This window comes from Beta vulgaris, chromosome 4 (assembly GCF_026745355.1).
Source record: "Beta vulgaris subsp. vulgaris cultivar EL10 chromosome 4, EL10.2, whole genome shotgun sequence".
Classification (NCBI taxonomy): Eukaryota; Viridiplantae; Streptophyta; class Magnoliopsida; order Caryophyllales; family Amaranthaceae; genus Beta; species Beta vulgaris.
The window spans coordinates 32,661,274-32,684,094 of record NC_079205.1 but is presented as its reverse complement, the minus strand read 5'-3'; positions in this window follow the sequence as shown (position 1 = coordinate 32,684,094).

The window sequence follows — 22,821 nt, the reverse complement described above, 5'->3', positions numbered from 1 at the left end:
TTTTTTGGACTCAAACAGTTGGTTACCAAGCCTTTCTCGAAAAACTAAGAGCACATTTGGTTTGTGATTTTTGAATTTTAAGAAACGAAATTAATTATCAATTTCTTTGTTTTTGTTTGGTTCAAGAAATTATGATTACTTAGTATTTTTTATATAAATTTCCTTGATTATGTTTTTCGCATCTTTAGATGTATAAACATGTTTTTAGTTGTTCAACAATAATATTATTGATGTGCAAACATATTCTTTGGATGTAAAGAGAAACTAATGAATGTAAGATGCGAAAAATCATTACGGATGTGAAAATATAGCTTTCGAATGTACAAAAAATCATTCATGTATAAAATATAATATCTACTACATCCGTTTTATGAAGTTATGCTCATTGTAGATATGGTTGTGCACTTTTGAACCGGGATCGAAATTCGGACCGGGACCATAATCGAAACCAAAACCGGGCCGGAAATGGACCGGACTAGAAAATTTTGGTTCGGTCTCCGATCCATGAAATCTTGGAATTCTAGGTTTTCGGTCTGGTCCCGATCGAAATGGACCGTAATTTTTTTTGTAAAAATAGCTTTGAAGGTTAAAAAAATTAAAAGTTAGAAAAGTTAGAAAGTTAAAATCTCATATTTTCCTTTAAGATTATTGCTTTCAGAATTATTAGTTTTTAATCTATTTAATCTATCGAATTTATAAACATATTTAAACATAAGCAAAAAAAGATTTTTTTTAATAAAAAAATAAAAATTTCGTTCCAACCAGTCAAAGTCCGGTCCGGTCTTGGCCCAAAAAAATTTCAAATTCCGATCCACCGGTCCAACCAGTCCGGTTTGGTACCGGATCGGTGCACACCCTTAACTGTAGATAGACAACTACATACTTTAAAAGATGAATTTCGAGAAAAAGATAAACTAATCTAGCTAGGATATAGCTAATATTTATGATTATCCAACTAAGATTAGGAAAATATATAAATTTATCTCATAATACATAATTATATAAGGTAAATAACTAAAAGATAACAAGAAAAGGAAAAAAATAACCAAACTTTATCAACACACTTAACGTGTGAGTTATGTGCGTTGATTTTTTTTTTCTCTTTTTCTTTTTCTTTTTATAAACCTTTTTCTTTCTCTTATTTTTTGTTGTTGTAAGTCTTTTTACATTTTCTTTTAAGAAAATCTTCAACTAATAAATTAACTACTTGGATTATAAGTTGTAAACTTAGGCCTAATATATAATTTGGGCTAGAGTTTATTTAAAAACCCCATAATATAACATAAAAGCCTATTTAAAATCTTTATAATTAATAATAAACCTCTTTAATAATTAAAACCCTTTTTAAAAATTATAATTAGTGACTTACTAAAAATACGGAGTACTACAGTTTTGTATTACTACAAGAATCTGCATGTTTAACGACTGGATTTTACCAACCGCCTATCATCAGTAGGTAATATAAAAGATATCGATTGCTTACACTACCGTAGGTATTTACCTACCGCCTAAAATGATTACCGACCGTTTAGCGGTAGGTAATTTTTCAGAATAGACGACCACCAACTCTAAACCGGCCCATGTAAAACTAATAACCCTAAATTCAATAAACTCCTCCGCCTCCCTTATTCTGATCCCATCTATTTTTTTTACTGTACTTTTTGCCGTACTCCCCTTTTTAAACACCCTGTTTCTTACTCTCAATCACTTCATCACTTTTTTTTTATTCTTTGAGAAAATTACTTCATCAATTTCCCTTTCGTCTTATTTTCTCTTTTCATTGTTCACTCCTCTAACCCTCATAAACCCATAAGACAAAAAGATGGAAGAACTGAGCCATGAAACAAGGGAAGAAAAAGATTAGTGACAACAGCACCGACCAACTGACAGCGAGATATTCTCGACCACTTCCTCTAGAAGACAGCAGAATTCGACGAATACATCCAAGACACAGGAGAATGGTTTTGTTTCCGAAAAATGTTGTATACAAGGTTTTCATATGTTGATTTTATTATAGGTTTAGATCTAGATTTTAAGAATAGTTTGAATTTTCTTTTTTCAGATTTAGGTGATATTGAAATTTGTATATTGTTCTATTCTTTTGCTTTGATTTATTTTTTCTTGGTCTTAACATGACATGTAATAAGTTTTCTAGATATTATAACTAGAAATCCATACTTTTTTGTGGTTGGATTAAAGATTTATTTACCTTTTTTTTTTACATAAACTTTAAATTTAACAATTTTATCAATATTCATCTTGATTTTTTTCACTTCGTTGGAGTAACTGCTTGTGCTAAGTTATGAATAATTGTAAATCTTGTTATTTTCGAAGGTAGAGACTTGGAATAAACTGCTAATATTATTCTTAGTTTGTTTTAGCTTTGTTTGTAATTCCATTAATTGGTTACTTTGAATTTTGAAATTTAAAATTCAAAACTCAAAACAAATCTAAAATTCAATATTCATTAATTGGTTCTTTTTTTATATTTTTTCTCCTGAAATTTACCGACCGCCTAGCGGTAGGTAAATTTCAATATTACCTACTGTTAGATGGTAGGTAATTTTGCCGACCGCTAGACAGTCGGTAATCTCGAATTACCGACCAGTAATATACCAACTGAAGTTTGTCGACTGCTTAGCGGTCGGTAATTTAATTACCGACCGTTTTTCATTCATTACCAACTATTTTGTGTGGTCGTTAAAAATGCGGATTCCTGTTCCTTGGTAATGATTTAGTGAATGGATCCGCTAGGTTGACATTAGACCGTACAAGATCAATAGTAACGACTCCATCATGGATCATCTCACGCACATAACTGTGCCTCAAACCAATGTGTCGAGATTTACAGTTATATACTTGGCTATAAGCCTTTGAAATGGTGGAAGTACTATCACAATGAATAACAATAGGAGACATGGGTTTTGACCATAGATCCACTCACTCATAAAATTCCTAAGCCATTCCTCCTCTTTACAAGTCGATGCTAATGCTATAGATTCCGATGCCATAGTTGAATTGCTAATACATATTTGCTTCTTAGATGCCCAAGATATGGCACCTCCTCCAAGAAGGAAAACCCAACCACTAGTAGGCGAGTAGTCTTCCTTGTTGATTATCCAACTACCATCTGAGTAACCTTCTAATACCGAAGGATCTCCTTCAAATGTCAAACTAAAATGAATAATTTTATTCAAATATCTCAATACTCGCCTTAAGGCTTGCCAATGTTCCATACTAGGATTACTAGTATAACTATTTAGCTTGCCAATTGCGAAATGCTACATCCGATCGAGTACTAGTCATAGTATACATCAATAATCCAATTTAACTAGCATAATCTAATTGAGAAATTGGTCAGATTACCACTATTACGAACCAACTTGATGTTTGGTTTCATCTGAGTAGTACATGGAGTACTATTTGCTCCATCAAACCTCTCTATCACCTTCTAAAGATAATGAGGTTGTGACAATGAAAGTGAGCTATTCTCTCTCCTTATTCTGATACCAAGAATAACATTCGCTTCTTCTATATCTTTCATGGAGAAACTTTAAGAGAGAAATTCCTTAGACGTAATGATTTGCTCCAGATTAGTCCCGAAAATAAGCATGTCGTCCACTATATAGACAAATCATAACTTTACCATTATTGTCAGATTTTCTCTGTACACACTTATCAGATTGATTTATTCTATAACCGTTAGCCAAGACAACACCATTAAACTTTTGATGTCAATGTTTTGGTGCTTGATGCGTTCTCTGCCAGGGGTGGATCTACTTGGAGTTCTAGGTGGCCTAAGACCCCCCCCCCCCCCCAATTTTTTTTCTTTTCCGTAAGTCAAGCATATTAAAGTAAACAGATAAATATAATTTTGCACGTAGAAAAATATATTTAGGCTTTGGCACAATGCATGGTTCCTTCTTCCGCGTTGGTAGCTTGCTGAAAAAGTCCCTGGTTCAAATCTCTTTGCCACAATTGATTTTCACAATGTGAACATTTTTTGCCTCGTTACCAAATTTTCTAGTCGACTTCTTTATATTCTTTCCCATTCCTCTTATATTTCCATTTTTCTAGTTGACTTCTTTGTACTTTTGTCTTTTACTCTTCCTCATTTCATTTCCATTTCTTTTCTTCATAACTTATATAAATGCAATTTTTTCTTTTTTTTTACTTTTTTTTTTACTCTTTTTTTCATTTCCATTTCTTTTATTCATTACTTATATAATTGCAACCTTTTATTTTATTTTATGTCTAATTTTAAGTTTCTAAGACTCTAATAATGTTTCTTATAATTCTTATTTCTTATCATGACTCACTACTTTTTCAAATAATTTGAACGATTTGATTTTGTATAATACTTTTATAAATATTATGTTTGATATAATATTTTGATTGAGAATATAGAAAAAAAGATATTATCTAACATGTTGGGTTTCTTTCAAAGTATAACTAAAAGTTTGCAATAACCTCTCATAAAATATTGTAAGTCACTAATGAAGGTCGTCGCTCAATGAGATTATTCTGGTAACACGTTTGGGCTAGGTTACTAATATCGTAAGTTCTTACATATACGGTTACTTTTTTTTGAAAGGAATTCATGGTTAATTATCTAAGTGATTATTCATTGGGTGTCTGGGTAGATAAATTTCTTTTTTTCCATATTTGAAGGAGCAATAACATACGGTATTATGAATATCCTTGTAATTTAAGGCCCCATCAAATTTAAAATCCTGCATCCACCCCTGTCCTTCGCGATGTACTTTGATTCAAGAGTATCCCAAAGTTTTTCGGCGCTATCCACATTTTGGTGCAGATCAAAATAAGTGTCCGACAACGCATTCAAGATATGGCCCCATCAAATATAGTCATCATTCTCCCACTTTTTTCTTACATCGGGGTTTCGGGTTTCCCTTCTTCCGATAATAGTGGCAAGGGGGGTGCTAAGAACATACACAACATTCAATATAGTTAAGAAATGCACCTTCTTTTGCCAACGATGATATCCTACCCATTCAAACTTTTCTAATTTCTGAAAATTTGTAGTAATCTCTTTCAAGGAAGAAGGCATCATGAAAAGTCTAAAATTCTTAACAATTGTTATAGGTGTGTCTATGGATATGTATCTTGTGGAAACGGGATGGTACTTCCAAGCACATAGTAATATGCTTTCCTACAAGAATTTACCTACCTACTAGGATCAAGAAGGTTCACGGTAAACTCTTGTGAGATACGAAGAAGAAACTATGATTTTTGGTTGTTAACAAACTACATATACAACGTTGTGTTTGAAGGTTGTGTTTTACAATGAATGAGGAGGAAATCTAGAAAAGAATCTCCTCAAACAAGTATGAATGTTGTATAACCCCATTCCATACATGATATTTCCCCATATATACTAGGGAAGATGTACAGAAGAAAGGACTGAAATCCTGCATCATTTCACACGAAGAGGCATGCATCATTTCACGAAACAAAGTGTCTCGTCAATATGGTGCAGGGGTACTATACAACTGGGTATGGTCGCACCAAACTTCTTCACAATCAAAAAATATTTTCAGAGGCGATGGTGTAGGTGCACCATGATACCAGGTGCAGGCGCACACCAGTCTGCAACACGCAGCCACGTGCGTGTCACACATATGCTGATGTGCGCTGCACACAGCTAAGTGAGCGACACATAGCTGTTTGCATGGCATGCACCAGGCCAGTACATTAGTTTATTCGCTTTTCCTTCTTTTTCATCATATTTCATCAAAATGCCACAACACGGAAACACGATATCATCACATCTCATCAACAGACACATTTAACTCTAAATGTTCCAACAAGAAACTGCTCATTTAATCCCCTCAAGGAGACCCTAAGCCTTAGCCTGCAAAATACAACTTGTAACACCAAGTGATCTGACCCAGCCAACAGAACATTACCATCATTGTTCCTAATGACGAAACCAAATGACGCTATACCATTATCAAGTTTAGAGCCATCAAAATTGAACTTAAAAATATTCACAGGGGGCGGAGACTAAATGACCTTTAGACCAGATCGAGGCTGAGAACAAGAATGCGAGGTGGATACCTAATGTATTTAATCTTCTAAGAGACTAAATAATAAGTGCGGAAGTTATGTAATACAATCAATATGTTCGAACAATGTAAAAGAACTAAAGAACAGGATAGTTCTTAGAGTATTCAATGATAAAGGATGTTATTTCACTAGGAACACTACAAGAGGGGGGTGAATTGTAGTGTGGAACTTATTGCCCAAATAATGCGGAATTTAAAACATAAGCAATAAGGAACTGAAAGTGGAAGAGAGATTTTTACGTGGAAACTTCTTGTCTCAATACAAGAAGAAAAACCACGACCTACTCAGGATTTAAACTCTTCACTATAATAGGAAATCTCCTATGATTCAACCTATTACATACTCAAGTTCCACTCGGAACTCCAACTCTCTCACAATCTCCACTCTATACTCTAGACTTAACTCTAAGTCTTTCAAGAGTTCCCACAACTCTTTACAAAAGGTTTACTCAAACCCTTCACCCCTAGATAGACTTCACCCTAAGTCTACGCATACACAATAAGAACTTACTCAAGTTCCTAACTCGAACTTACTCAAGTTCCTAACTCGAACTTACTCAAGTTCCTAACTCGAACTTACTCAAGTTCCTAACTCGAACTTGATACAAGAATTCACTCAAACCCTTTACCAAGTTCCCATTACAAGAGTTCACTCAAACCCTTTAACCCCAAACTCAAATACAGACGCTTGATAATTTGGTTTAACTCTAGTATATAGAAACTGAATAACTGTAAAAGAACAAGGCACTCGTAGGAACTTGAAACTCAAAGGAACTGACTCAAACAAGGAATAGAAAATATAATTCTTTTGTAACGCTATTCCTTAAGCCAAAATTATGGAATGACATAAGTCTAACACTATGGAAAGACACCAGTCAGACAATTTGAAACTTAATTGAACTTGTATATTTATAGCAGTCTTTTAGAATGAACGTGGGATTAATCATGTGTTAGTGGTTAAACCATTATCCCATGATGTTCCTTACTTGAAGGAACACGTTCCTTAAACATCCCATGATCTCCATGATCACTGTTAAACGTGGGAGAGAATAAAGACTGCTCCTTAATTTTAGCAACCACTTTAACCATTAATTTGAAAATATGATTTAATTAAAAACATATTAACTATTAAATATGAAATTAAATCATTTTAATAAAAATATTATCTTTAAATTTCTTCCGTAAAAACAGAATAATATATTTATTATCATTTGAAAAATAAAATCTTTTCCTTAAAAAGATTTTCCTTAAAATCAGATTTTTCCTTAAATAAAATGGTTACCTATAATCTAGGCATAATTTACTCAACTGACATAACTGTACCGTTGTAATGCTCTATCCTAAGTCTAGTTCCTTTTAATAGTTAGTTCCTTTAACTTAGATTAGTAGACTACCACGTCTGTTCCTTTAGAGAGGAACAGACAGACAATATCTTTAACAATACTCATTATACGTATCATAAATCTAGCCTTTTATTTTCCAAAAACTAAAAAGATAAAATTAAATTAATTAAAATCAGATTCCTAAAGAAACCGATTTTATTAAACCTATTTTATTTAAAACTTATCTTTTATTTTAAAACTAAAACTTATCTTTTATTTTAAAACTAAAACTTATCCTAAAACAACTAACGCATATTATTCATGAATATTTAACCACGTAGAGATTTATTAAGAAATAAACTCTAAATAAATTCTTATAGATTAAGATAATAATATGCATCAGATTTATTGACTCTTAAATACTTTTGACTCTAAGTTCCACGAGTTCCTTTGACCTTACGAGTTCCTTTAGACCTTGTTCCATTACCTTTCATGTTTCCATATACTTACATGAATCCTAGAAAATAAACTCATATTTTCTGCCTTCATGCTCCATGCTGCTCCAACTCAAGAACCGCATGTTTATAGCTCCACCTTTGGAACTTCGATGTGCTAGTTCCTTTAAGAAACTTCGCACTCATAGTTCCTGCTCAGGAACTTCTTGTTTCAACTCTGAAACGCTATATTGCTGCTCCCACTCAGGAACTGCTCCAGAACTTCATATTCAATGTTCTTCATAGGATGTACCTAGGAACCGCTCTATTTATGTTCCTTATAGGAACTCTTTTAGGAACTTCACTCGTTGGAATACCTTCATGATGTGATATATTCAACCTTTGATGACTTGTTTCATGTTAATGTAATATGCACATCTCAAACACACATGTTAGTTAGATAATCATCATTTGTTTACAATCATCAAAATACTACATGACTCAACAATTTCCCCCTTTTTGATGATGACAAACAAATGATGCTTATCACAAATTAAGCAATAAACGATGTACTTTAATTCCCATAATGAACAAGTCATGCATGTATGTGAAGGATATCAACATAAATAAACACATCATATAAAGAACATTCATCATAGAAGGATATAGCTTAACTATATTTGACCTAAGCATCATACATATTCTTCCCCTTTTGTCATTATCGAAAAGGATCATGTTACACACATTTATTTTAGGTAAATCATATACACATTATTTTATATGCTACACTTACCACCATCATGGTTAAGCACTTGTTAGTCCCAAAAGCCTAAGAATCTCAGTTTTCAAACTTAGGATGCATGTGCTACACAAATTTCCAACTCACAATCCAAAGACCCAACTTCAAAAACCATCGAAGGAACTTGACAGTAAGAAAATAAAAGTCAAGAAAAAATCAATTTTGAAAGTCAAGAATGGATAAAGAGATAGGACATTGTAATATCCGGCTCAAAGAAATATGAAAGAAGTTTGTGGAAATTTTTGAGTAAAAGGAACTTGAGATATATTGTGTGCTCTATTAGACTTATGATAAGAGGTTCTCAACAATCATTAGAGTTAATCACTTCACCTCACACTTTTGAAATCTCTGTCAAACCCCACACACATTCAGCTTGATATATATCTATCAAGTTCACTTTACTCAACTAATTAGCCATGGAACGCATTGAGGAAGAAACTTGAACGAATTCATCTTTATAATCAAGTTCTTTCATTTTTCTGCTCATGTTCCTCTTCTCATCAAATTCATGAGTAAGCACTTCACCACCATATATGTGACATATTGACTTCTAGGAAATAATAAAAATTGGATCACCCTTGTTTACCCTTTTTTTCTTTTTCTTTTTTTTTTCTTTTTCTTTTTTTTATTTTTTTTAACAAATGTGTCATTACAAGCTGTTGTACTTTTCCTAGAATGTCACATTTACCAACCATAAAGAAGTAATTGCTTACTCACACATACTTGAAATCCATCACCAAGAATGAAAACATATATATCAATTCCTTCCTTATTCCCCCTGAGTTCCTTACCATTCCTTCATCATTAGGAACTTATATGAGTAGTTCCCTCTAATGACATATCTTTCTGAGCATTAATTGATAAAACATAAAATACTTGCTTCTCACTTCTTCCTTAACTTCCCCCTCAAAATGAATTTACCATTTATCACTCTTTATGTATTATTAAACCATAAAAAGTCATGAATTTTAATTTAGAGCACATGGGAATTAGGATATTTGAAGTGACAGGATATGAATGGAATGATAAATTAATTAATCAAAGGGTATTTGAAGAAATGTGGTGTGAATTGTTGATAGTTGGCTAAGAATACGTTTGTTCCCTCTAAAAGATAAATGAAATGAAATATATTAAGGGAATTTACCGTCTTGTTCCAACAAGGTTTCTTTCATTGTATCTTTGGCAACTTAGGACTTTCATGTTTGACAACATCCACAGTTCTATTATGAGACCTCTAATACTTTTAGGCAAGGGAATATGCCTTTACGACACAAAAATTAAGTGTAACATATTTACTCTAGTGTGCATATAATCACTTCAATTTTAGTATGTGTAAGAACCCAATTCGACAAAACTTTTGGAAAAGAACATGTTTATACTCAAGTCATACTTTATTAAGTCTTGTTCCTCTAAACAGTCCATGAATAGGTGAAATTATAAAGAATATATATTCACATAATTTTTAAAGCAAGACTTATACAAATTATGAACATCATAACTTAAGTCATATTTCACCATGAATATAATATAAAATTACCTCAAGTACTGGACTGATTTTGATGACTTACTTTTGAATTCCTGAACTGTAAGTTCCATCATTTTGATGTCTTCACATCTGATGGAAACTTCCATTCCAACTTGACTCATACTCATCATTCTTCAAAAGTTCATTGACATGTTTTTGTCATCATATCATTATGCTCCAAGAGAGTAGTTGAGTTCCCTTATCATGCTCGTGTTCTCATTTGCGTATAAGGTTAGCAAAAACTCTTGCATAAAATAGTTAGTGTACCAAGCATATTATCCATATTACGATGTACAACTACTAAGTCAATTCCTCTTGAAAACACAAATTATTGTTAATTTTGAAATCATTTTTACAGAAGAAACTTGATGTTGTTCCTCGTAGATTTTCAGAAAAAATTATTTTGAACACATTGAAAATCTATTTGGAACAACCTAAATCCCATGTAAGAAACAAAAAGAATATTCAATTATTTCATGACCTAGCTATATAAATAAAAGTTTCCTCAAAATCAATAACTTTGTGTAGTTGTTCCTCTTAACAACTAACCTGTATAGAGTTCATTTGCCTATATCTCTGTGAATGAGCCATAGGTATACTTCTTATGTTCCAATTAGAATCAAGAAACTCGATTGTTGGAATTATTTGTTCCTACTAATTGGGCAGGAACTTTGCTTACACATATTCATTGAGTTGAACTTTTATTTGATGAACTTGAACTTGATCTTCATTTTTAAGCTCTTCTCCATACGTTCATATAGCTGGCTATTATTACTTTTCAGAGTGACATATTTCATATTAAGAACTCTAGCTCCATAGGAACTTGTGAGTCCAACCTAAAAATTAAAAAATTATCTTTAACCTGTTTTCTGGGAACAAACAAGTTAGTCTCATAATATGTCAACTCTTTATAACACATTATATATCATTTTGCTATAAGCTCTGTGTGTTTAACAATTAGAGGTGCATTTTAACACAACCTCAACGCTTCTATTTTTAAAGTTCCTTAGATGATTCTTATTGCTATTAATTCAAAAACACTTAAATCAAATGCTTAAGAACATAATACCAGTGTTTTCTCCTTTGAAGATGTCATAGGATGTCTTGTTGATCAACTTATAATCATCCTTTGTTGATGATTTAGCAAGTGACATCGATTGCTTTTTCTAACTTGTTCCTTGTTCCTGCATACATCATCAAACTTGTTTGGAACTTGGTTCCATGGTTAGATCTTGAATATAATAATTTATGAACACTTATACTTTTAATCTTCTTAGCAATGATTTCACATTATGTGGAATACTTACTTTGCGATTAAAGGAAAGAATCAAGTGTTCCTTAAATAACTATAAACAAGAAAAATCTCCTTCAAAATTCTAATCTAAACACTTAAAATGCCACGCAAATTCATGTGAAAAGGTTCGAAGAATTTGTGATGCACACCAAATTTTGAAAGAAGATAAGATCACATACTATCTTCATGGACACAATATACAAACGTATACCTTTAGGAACTAGATATAAGATATACCTATAATCAAGTTCCTTGGTCTAAATTTGTCAACCATGATGAAGTTAGAATGTTATTATTTTGATAGATATAAGTAGATCATCCTCAATAATGACTAGTCATGTCATGTTGTTAGGAACCAAATTGAGATCCACAAAGTATGTGTTCCCTACTTGATTCCCTTCAAGTGTGACATTTCTAGCTTTTATTGAAGACACAATTTAATTGCAAGACAACCAGAGTTAGTGAACTTTAAAAACTGTAAACATAAAGTGCTTCATTAACTCGACAATAAATATGTATACAATGAAACAAGAACTTAATTACCAACATTTGATTATTAAACAGTCTTACCATTTTACGTTGGTTTCTGAAGCTACAGTTCCTTCATCATAAGCATATAGCGAGAGTAATGTTGATTTGTCTATCATCATATGCTTGGAACACTCGTTGTCGAGCTATATCTTACGAGTTGTTCCCCTCACTAAATATTGTTTGTTCCTTCAGTTTGGGTTGTCATAAACTAAGAAATATAATCCGTAAAGCGAACCCAAAAAGAAATACTTTGTGCATTTTAATATTAGTAGGTTAGTCAAAAGAGATAATATAATTAAAGCATATAATGAAATAAAGTTCCTTAAAAAATATAGTCTCATATGAAGAGGAACTTCTGCTTTGTTCAAGTGAACTAAGATTAATTTCAAAAGAATTAGAAACTTGTTCCAAATGTTGGTATTTTCTATACCATTTAGTAGTTCCACTAATATTAGTTTACCATCGCTTCCTTCAAATCAATAGTCAATGTTTCTTGATTTGAGAAGCTGATTTTATGCATTTAATTTGGTGGAAATAGAATAAGTAGGCAATAGGAACAATTTGCTATTATAAGAGAATAAAGGCACTGAGACTTTAATTACTTAACTCATTAATCACTTAGTCAGAGACACTTAGAACTTCATTAATTAAGATCCTATATAATAGTTATTTAGATTAATCATGAGATTAGATCATAGGATCATGGATTTACACGTTGTTCCTTTCCTTGAGGAACAAGCACATCATGCGCCACTTTGTATACGTTCAATTGAACGTGTTATATCCAGTATCTCACTTTCCTAAATTCTAGGAAATTGTTAAGCATAAAAAATTAATATAGTTCTTTTTAATAATATCCAAGAAGGTTTTTCTTTAAATATAAAAGATTTATTTTTTTTTTATTAAAATCTTTCCATAACCAAAAAAAATCTTTAAAATGATTTAACTTAGTCAAAATCTTTTTCGTTAAAACCTTCCTAAATTATAGCCTTAATTAAGCTTCTATTATCATTTGAAAATGAACATCAGTTAATAGATATGTTGATTCATGCTTAATTACTATACTCATGTGATTATATTAGAGTTCGTTTGAATCAATTTAGTTGTGCCAATAAGTCTGTTCCTTTCAGAGGAACTGACGATCATTCTCTTATTACATCCATAAGTTCCTTTACAATATTAATTATATCCGTAGACAAACCTACAATAATTTTACTTGCACAAAAACTTGAAGAGAAGTTAGATTGAAATAATTCATATATATGTAACAACCATAAAACAACTTCTCTTTCATAACCTTCTTCAATCATGTATTTATAAGAGATATCAAAAATCAAATTTGATAATAATAATGACCAAGAAATAGTATGTAAAGATTATTACCCAATTTCCTAAGAATATATTTCACCTTTTACATACTTTTTCTAGCTTTTGTAGTCATAGGAACTCATGTCTAGAACTATTTTCTAGAAACAACTAACCTCTACATCAAGAGATGTCAGTTCCTTTCACATTACCTGCAAAATAAGCAAGTTCTTTGTTTTTGGTACCCAAATAAATATTGGGTCCTTTCTTGTTAGTAGGAGCAACATAAAATATCCATATTCATGATGCACGCACATATCTACCACTACTAACAAGGAACATCATATACTGACATAAGAAATATTTTAAATATTCATTATGCATAATAACACTATCATTTGGCAATGAATAATAATATGAGCGTGATATAACATGCCAAAAATAATGGATTTTCCTTAAGATGAGAAACCAAGTTCCAGAGACACAAATATGCATTGTTCCATATAACTTGTTCCTTCAACCATTTCTAGTATATGATTCTTTGATATTTTAAAGAAATTGGAAATCTGAATTTTGTCTTTAGAAAACAATGCTAAATTATCCAAAATTTCTATAAAAACATCAAAGCCAAATAAAACAATTTTACTAGAAATACTATAAGGAACAAGTTCCAATGTAATATATGCGTATAAAGAATATCTCAAGGAAGAGATACTTACATCAAAGGGGTTGTTCATAATCCTTGAGTGACTTTTAATTTGTGTATAAAAAGTCAGCCTTCACTTGTTCCTTTGAATACATCGGATGGAGTTCCTTTCTCGTACGTGTTCTTTCTTCTTGCAGGAACTTAACTCAGCAGGGTTTCCTGCTTATCAATGAGTTCCGGCTCTGATACCAATTGTTATTTCACTAGGAACACTACAAGAGGGGGGTGAATTGTAGTGTGGAACTTATTACCCAAATAATGCGGAATTTAAAACATAAGCAATAAGGAACTGAAAGTGCAAGAGAGATTTTTACGTGGAAACTTCTTGTCTCAATACAAGAAGAAAAACCACGACCTACTCAGGATTTAAACTCTTCACTATAATAGGAAATCTCCTATGATTCAACCTATTACATACTCAAGTTCCACTCGGAACTCCAACTCTCTCACAATCTCCACTCTATACTCTAGACTTAACTCTAAGTCTTTCAAGAGTTCCCACAACTCTTTACAAATGGTTTACTCAAACCCTTCACCCCTAGATAAACTTCACCCTAAGCCTATGCATACACAATAAGAACTTACTCAAGTTCCTAACTCGAACTTACTCAAGTTCCTAACTCGAACTTACTCAAGTTCCTAACTCGAACTTGATACAAGAATTCACTCAAACCCTTTACCAAGTTCCCATTACAAGAGTTCACTCAAACCCTTTAACCCCAAACTCAAATACAGACGCTTGATAATTTGGTTTAACTCTAGTATATAGAAACTGAATAACTGTAAAAGAACAAGGCACTCGTAGGAACTTGAAACTCAAAGGAAACAAGGAATAGAAAATATAATTCTTTTGTAACGCTATTCCTTAAGCCAAAATTATGGAATGACATAAGTCTAACACTATGGAAAGACACCAGTCAGATAATTTGAAACTTAATTGAACTTGTATATTTATAGCAGTCTTTTAGAATGAACGTGGGATTAATCATGTGTTAGTGGTTAAACCATTATCCCATGATGTTCCTTACTTGAAGGAACACGTTCCTTAAACATCCCATGATCTCCATGATCACTGTTAAACGTGGGAGAGAATAAAGGACTGCTCCTTAATTTTAGCAACCACTTTAACCATTAATTTGAAAATATGATTTAATTAAAAACATATTAACTATTAAATATGAAATTAAATCATTTTAATAAAAATATTATCTATAAATTTCTTTCGTAAAAACAGAATAATATATTTATTATCTTTTGAAAAATAAAATCTTTTACTTAAAAAGATTTTCCTTAAAATCAGATTCACTAGGGGAAAAAAACAGAAGGGCTGCGCAAGAAGGGCTGCGCCTTTTTGGAAAAGCGCAGCCCTACAAATATGAAGGGCTGCGCCTTTTCAAAAAAGCGCAGCCCTTCCCAAAGAGAAGGGCTGCGCTTTTAAAAAGGCGCAGCCCTTCCCAAAGTGAAGGGCTGCGCTTTTAAAAAAGCGCAGCCCTTCACCTTGAGAATGGCTGCGCTTTTTTAAGAAGCGCAACCCTTCTCTAGGTAGGGCTGCGCTTTTTTAAAACTAGCGCAGCCCTACTACCTGCTTCTTCTTTTTTTTCGATACTTCCTATGCGCGCCTAATTACTCATTCATTCCCACTTTTTCCCTCTCCTCCCTTAGTCTATTACGAGCGAAAATTCTCGAGCCCTAACACCACCACCACCACTGCTGCTACCACTCTCCTTGCACACCACCACCACCACCACTGGGTTTGCGCACCACCACCACTGGGTTTGCGCACCACCACCACCACTGCTGCTACCACTCTCCTTGCGCACTACCACTCTCCTCGCGCACCACCACCACCACCACATTGCTCCTTGCGCACCACCACCACCACCACTGCTGTGGCCACCACCTTGCGCACCACTGCTTCCCGCCTCCTTGCGCACCACATTGCACCACCACGTGCAACGCCGCCATTCTCTTCTCTTCTCTTCTTTTCCTCACCATTTGAGTGGTTAATTAGGTATGAATTAATTTTGTTTTTAAGTTACTTTGTTTTTTCTTATTATTGAATTAAATGATTAATGTGCAATGTGGGTTTTGTTAATTTAGGAAGAAGAGGCTTAGGAAGGCAGATAAAGTCCAATATCTCTTTTCTCTCTCATTGTCGTCGTTGGTGTTAAGAGGTAACTACTTTAACATGTAGACAAAGTTGTAATGTGCTAAATTGATTAAGATTAATAATTATTGAATGTATAGTATGTATTTTATAATGTATATATATTATTTGTTGATATGAGATTGTATGAAAACGCAATGTGATTTAGCTATATATGAAATCTAAAATTGTTTGAATCATCATCATATATGCCTAGATACCCGTTCAAGACTTACTCATTAGGAGTAAGTCTTGAATAGTCCCGGTTTGGGACTGTTCTTGGACGTTTGATCTCACTTAGGTGGTGAATGTGTGTCTTCTTTTCAATTCTGAGGAAAATCTTGGCTTATCGTTTCGCTACATTGTTCTCTGGGTACATATGTAGATAAGCAATTATCTACATTGTGTACTTGGAGAACTGTAGGGAAATGCTGCCGGATTTTCCTTAGAATTGAAAAGTTGGCATATATTCACTAGTGAGATTAGACGTCCAAGGATGGGTTAGGTTGGAGTGATAAGGACCTTTGACTGCATGCATACAATTGAACATGTGACTATCTTAGCTTGTTGTATACGTGTGTGATTTGAATATGTGAGTGTGTGTACTTTAATAATGATTGATGCATTATAATGAATGTTGTGTTTAATTATTAGAGGTGGTCTTCTTGAATGAGATGGATCGTACTTGGATGTATGGTAGTCGTGAATCGATTGAGTTTGTGAATGGGGTCTGGAATTCTGTAGAAGTGCATTAGAATATCAAACATCCTCTGGAGCAGTCGACTTTTATTGTCCTTGTTTGGATTGTAGAAATGTGAGCAAGGTTAGTAGTATACATGTGGTTAGGGAGCATGTCTTTCGCCGTGGGTTTAGGCCTCAATACCACGTATGGATTTGGCATGGTGAGCAGGGGAGGTATATGGGAAGCTCTGGAGTAAAGAATGATGTATGTGAAGAAAAAAAGAAGGATGATGATGAGTTAGGGGATGAGAATTTGGATGATGAATTTGGAGATGATGATAGGGATCGGGTAGACGAGATGATACACGAGGTTGAAGATCAGTCGTGTAGACGACCTCGTATTTTTGAGTCTATGTCTCAGGCTGCTGAAAAGCCGTTGTATCCAGGTTGTACAAAGTACACCAAACTTTCGCGTGGTGGTAACACTGTTCAACATTAAGTCGAACGCTGGTTGGACGGACTCTAGTTTCACATCGTTGTTGGAAGTTTTAGCTGAGATGCTCCCTGATGGAAATGAACTGCCAAAGTCGTACTATTATGCGAAGAAGCTGATGTGTCCTTTGGGTTTAGAGTACGAGCGGATACATGCTTGTCCTAACGATTGTGTGCTTTATCGTAATGAGTATGAGCATTTACATGAGTGTCCACGTTGTGGATTGTCGAGGTACAAGCGTGAAGGAGCTGGAGGTAGTGAAGGACCACCAGCCAAGGTGTTGTGGTATCTACCCATAATACCTAGATTTAAGCGCATGTTCTCAATTAAAGGAGATGCGAAGAATTTGAGGTGGCATGCAGATCGTAGGAAGAAAGACGGTCTGCTCAAGCATCCGGCTGATTCGCCTGAGTGGAAAACTATCGACAGGGTGCATAAGTCATTTGGTAATGAGGATAGGAATCTGAGGCTTGGATTATGTACGGATGGCATGAACCCTTTTGGCAATCTCAGCTCGCAGCATAGTACATGGCCAGTAGTTTTAGTGGTTTACAACTTGCCTCCTTGGTTGTGCATGAAACGCAAGTACATGATGTTGTCGCTTCTTATATCGGGGCCCAAACAACCTGGAAATGACATAGATGTATACCTTCAGCCGCTTGTTGAAGATTTACAGAAGATGTGGAACGAAGGAGTGTTAGTATTTGATGCGTATGCTAATGAGATGTTCACTCTGCGTGCCATGCTTTTTTGTACTATGAACGATTATCCAGCTTATGGGAACTTATCTGGGTATAAGACTAAAGGAAAACAACCTTGCCCGATTTGTTTAGATGACATGAAATCTACACACCTTAAGGGCTGCAAACATGTGTATATGCGCACACGAAGGCTCCTCAGCCGCGACCATCCCTATCGGTTTAAGAAGAAGGCATTCGATGGACGGTTGAAGAAGAAGTTGCTCATAGACCATTAACTGGTACTGAAGTTTATAATCAGGTGAAGGGCATTGAAAAGTCTTTGGTAAACCTGCTAGTGAGGTTGATAGACCTACAGGATTATGGAAAAAACAGTCCATTTTTTGGAAACTCCCATATTGGAAAGATCTAAAGGTCAGACATTGTTTGGATGTCATGCACATAGAGAAGAATGTTTGTGAAGCTATTATCGCGACACTTATGAATATTCCGGGCAAGACAAAAGATGTTAAGGCGTCACGACTTTACTTGGAAAAAGAGGGGATTCGACCAGAGTTGTGGGCTCAGAAAAGGGACGGAAGGAAGAAGAAAAGAGGGGAGGAAAGGGTTGATGATGAAACTCAGAAAAGTAAAAAGGTGGAGGATTCGGAGAAGAATTATTTGCCACCAGCTTGCTACACGATGTCGCGTGCAGAGAAACGGATTTTTTGCGAGTCATTGTATGGCATTAAGGTCCCTACTGGCTACTCATCGAATATGAAGCGCTTTGTTACCTTAAATGGTGAGTTGAAGTTATCGAGTATGAAATCGCACGATTGTCATGTCATGATGCAAGTATTCTTACCGATTGCAATTCGTGGGATACTTCCAAAGCATGTGAGGCACACCATTACAGAACTGTGTTCATTTTTTCATTCAATCTGCAGCAAAGTCCTAGACCCGTCGACCCTCGATTCCTTGCAGTCCAGAGTAGTTGAAACTCTATGCAAATTTGAGATGTATTCCCCCCGCATTCTTTGACATTATGGTCCATCTCATTGTCCATCTAGTTCGAGAAATTAAGCTGTGTGGTCCAGTGTTTTTGAGGTGGTGCTATCCTTTTGAGAGATATATGGGAACTTTGAAGGATAAAGTTCGGAATCCTGCACAACCAGAAGGTAGTATAATTCAAGGGATTGTGGGTGAAGAGATCAGTAATTTTGTGGCTGAGTATTTTGCTAGTGTTGATCCTGTTGGACTTCCGACATCCCGACACGAGGGCAGACTTGAGGGCAAGGGTACAATTGGTTCAAAATTGATCACACCTTCCGTAGAAAAGCGTAAACAAGCTCACTTATTTGTATTGCATCACGTACCAGATGTCCATCCTTATTTAAGTGAACATATGGAGGAATTACGTGTTAGCAATCCTGGAAAAGGAGTGAGGGCATTGACGCAAATGCATAACAAGACTTTCATTGATTGGTTTCATAAACGAGTACTCAATGATTTGGATGAAAGTGTTCCTGAAACAGTCAAGTGGTTAGCATTTGGTCCTCGTGAAGCTGTACGCTCTTATGAGGGTTATGATATTAATGGGTATACGTTTTGGACTGAACGTCAAGATCTCAAGTCAAGATCGCAACAAAATAGTGGTGTTTCACTTGTGGCGTCGTCTACACAATATGCAAGCTCGAAAGATAAGTCGCCTGTACATGCTGAAAGCAACTATTATGGGCGAATACAAGAAATTGGGAGCTGGACTACTGTACTTTTAATATTTGCCTCTTGTGTTGCACGTGGGTTGACAATAATCGACGTTGTGTAAGAAACGATGATCCTTGCGGTTTCACTCTTGTTGACCTTAGTCGTCTACGTGAAACTGAGGAGCCATTTGTAATTGCATCACAAGTCAAGCAAGTATTTTTTGTAACTGATCCTGCTGATCATAAGTGGTCAATTGTTGTACCTGGTAAAAGGAGTATCCTCGGTATTGGTGATGTTGATAATGAGGAAGAATATGATGCATTTGAGGACCTCCCCCCTTTTACCTATCCTGAAATTGTGTGGAAGATGATGTAAATATGTCGGAGAACTATATGCGTGTAGATCACACGGAAGGGATAATGTACTTGAGGATCCTGTGAAACGGCGGAAGTCAATAAATCATGAGACATAAACTCAGGCGTGTAATTTCTCCATTTTGGCCTATTTTGGCCTTTTCGCTCCAAAATCGTACTTATCGAGTGATTTAACCCCAAATTTTCTTTGAACATGATTATATGATGTATAATGTAACTAGTATGTAGATTTTAGGCTTTAATTTGTTGTTGGTTGCATTTCGGGAACGAAAAGGCCATTTCCGGCCTATTTGGCCTATTTTGGCCTTTTCGCTCCCAAATGTACTTATCGAGTGATTTAACCCCAAATTTTTTTGAACATGATTATATGATGTATAATGTAACTAGTATGTAGATTTTAGGCTTTAATTTGTTTTGTGTTGCATTTCGGGAACGAAAAGGCCATTTCCGGCCTATTTGGTATTTGGCCTTTTCGCTCCCAAATGTACTTATCGAGTGATTTAACCCCAAATTTTTTTTGAACATGATTATATGATGTATAATGTAACTAGTATGTAGATTGTTAGGCTTTAATTTGTTGTTGGTTGCATTTCGGGAACGAAAAGGCCATTTCCGGCCTATTTGGCCTATTTTGGCCTTTTCGCTCCCAAATGTACTTATCGAGTGATTTAACCCCAAATTTTTTTGAACATGATTATATGATGTATAATGTAACTAGTATGTAGATTGTTAGGCTTAATTGTTGTTGGTTGCATTTCGGGAACGAAAAGGCCATTTCCGGCCTAATTTGGCCTATTTTGGCCTTTTCGCTCCCAAATCGTACTTATCGAGTGATTTAACCCCAAATTTTCTTTGAACATGATTATATGATGTATAATGTAACTAGTATGTAGATTTTAGGCTTAATTTGTTGTTGGTTGCATTTCGGGAACGAAAAGGCCATTTCCGGCCTATTTCGGCCTTTTCGCTCCCAAAAGGCCATTTCCCCTGCTTGCTGCCCTCCCCCTCCCCCTACTGCTGCTGCCCCCCTCCCCCACCCCCTACTGCTGCCCTCCCCCTACATCTGCTGCCCCCTCCCCACCCCTACTGCTGCCCTCTCCCTCCCCTACTGCTGCTGCCCCCTCCCCACCCCTGCCTGCTGACCTCCCCTCCCCTACTGCTGCCCTCCCTCCACCTACTGCTGCTGCCCCCCTCCCCCACCCCTGCCTGCTGACCTCCCCCTCCTCCTACTGCAGCCCCCTCCCCTCCCTCTGCAGCCCCCCTCCCTCCCTCTGCACCCCCTCCCCTCCCTCTGCTGCCCCTCCCCACCCTTGCTGCCCCTCCCCCACCCCTCTGCTGCTCCCTCCCCTCCCTCTGCTGCCCCCTCCCCCACCCCCTCCCCACTGCAGCCCTCCTCCCTCCCTGCACACAGCAGCCCCCCTCCCCTCCCCCTACTGCTGCTGCCCCTCCCCACCCCTGCCTGCTGACCTCCCCTCCCCTACTGCTGCCCCCTCCCTCCCCTACTGCTGCGCCCCCTCCCCCACCCCTGCCTGCTGACCTCCCCTCCTCCTACTGCAGCCCCCCTCCCTCCTCTGTAGCCCCCCTCCCCTCCTCTGCTGCCCCCTCCCCCACCCTCTGCTGCCCCTACCCCACCCTCTGCTGCTCCCCTCCCCTCCCTCTGTGCCCTCCCCACCCTGCTGCGCCCTCCCCACTGCAGCCCTCCTCCCTTCCCTGCACATAGCAGCCCCGTCCCCCACTCCCTACTGTTGCCCTCCCCTCCCCCTACTGCTGCTGCCCCCCTCCCCCACCCCTGCCTGCTGACTCCCCCTCCCTACTGCTGCCCTCCCCCTCCCCCTACGCTGCTGCCCCCTCCCACCCCTGCCTGCTGACCTCCCCCTCCTCCTACTGCAGCCCCCTCCCCTCCTCTGCAGCCCCCTCCCCTCCCTCTGCTGCCCCCTCCCCCACCCCTGCTGCCCCTCCCCACCCCTCTGCTACCCCCTCCCTCCCTCTGCTGCCCCTCCCCACCCCTCCCCACTGCAGCCCTCCTCCCCTCCCTGCAACAGCAGCCCCCTCCCCCACCCCTACTGCTGCCCTCCCCCTCCCCTACTGCTGCTGCCCCCCTCCTCTCCCCACCCCCTGCCTGCTGACCTCCCCTCCCCACCCCCTGCTGCCCCCCTACCCCACCCCTCCCCACTTGCACCCCCCTCCCCTCCTGCACACAGCACCCCCCTCCCACCCCCTTCCCCCTCCCCTACTGCCCCCCTTCCCCTGCTGCTCCTCCCCACTACAGCCCCCCTCCCCACTGTTGCCCCTCCCCACTGCACCACCCCATCCCCACTCACCACCCCCTCCCGCCTAAATGTTTAATTTTTTTTTAATGCGTTTGTTTTGTACAATTTCAGGGACATGGCGGAGGTGCATACGGATACGAGTGCGGAACACACTACCGAGATGAGTGTTACGATCAGAGAAAGGAACAGCGGCAATTGGTTATGGCTCGCCGTGAAGAAAAAGGTTTACAAAGCCAAGTAAGAACTTGGACACGAAAAAGAGGAAAGGAAGGGGACCTACAAAGTCACTAGGGAAACCACCCTAATGACTTTGGATTACGATCATTTGGGGCAACCTTGTGGAAATGGCGTCAAAAGTATGCCATGCAAGTTGGGATTTGCATGCATAAGCTCTCCATTCTCCACTCATGGAAAGAGGTCCCCGAGACTTTGAAGAAGATGATTTGGGAAGATACTATGGTAAGATTC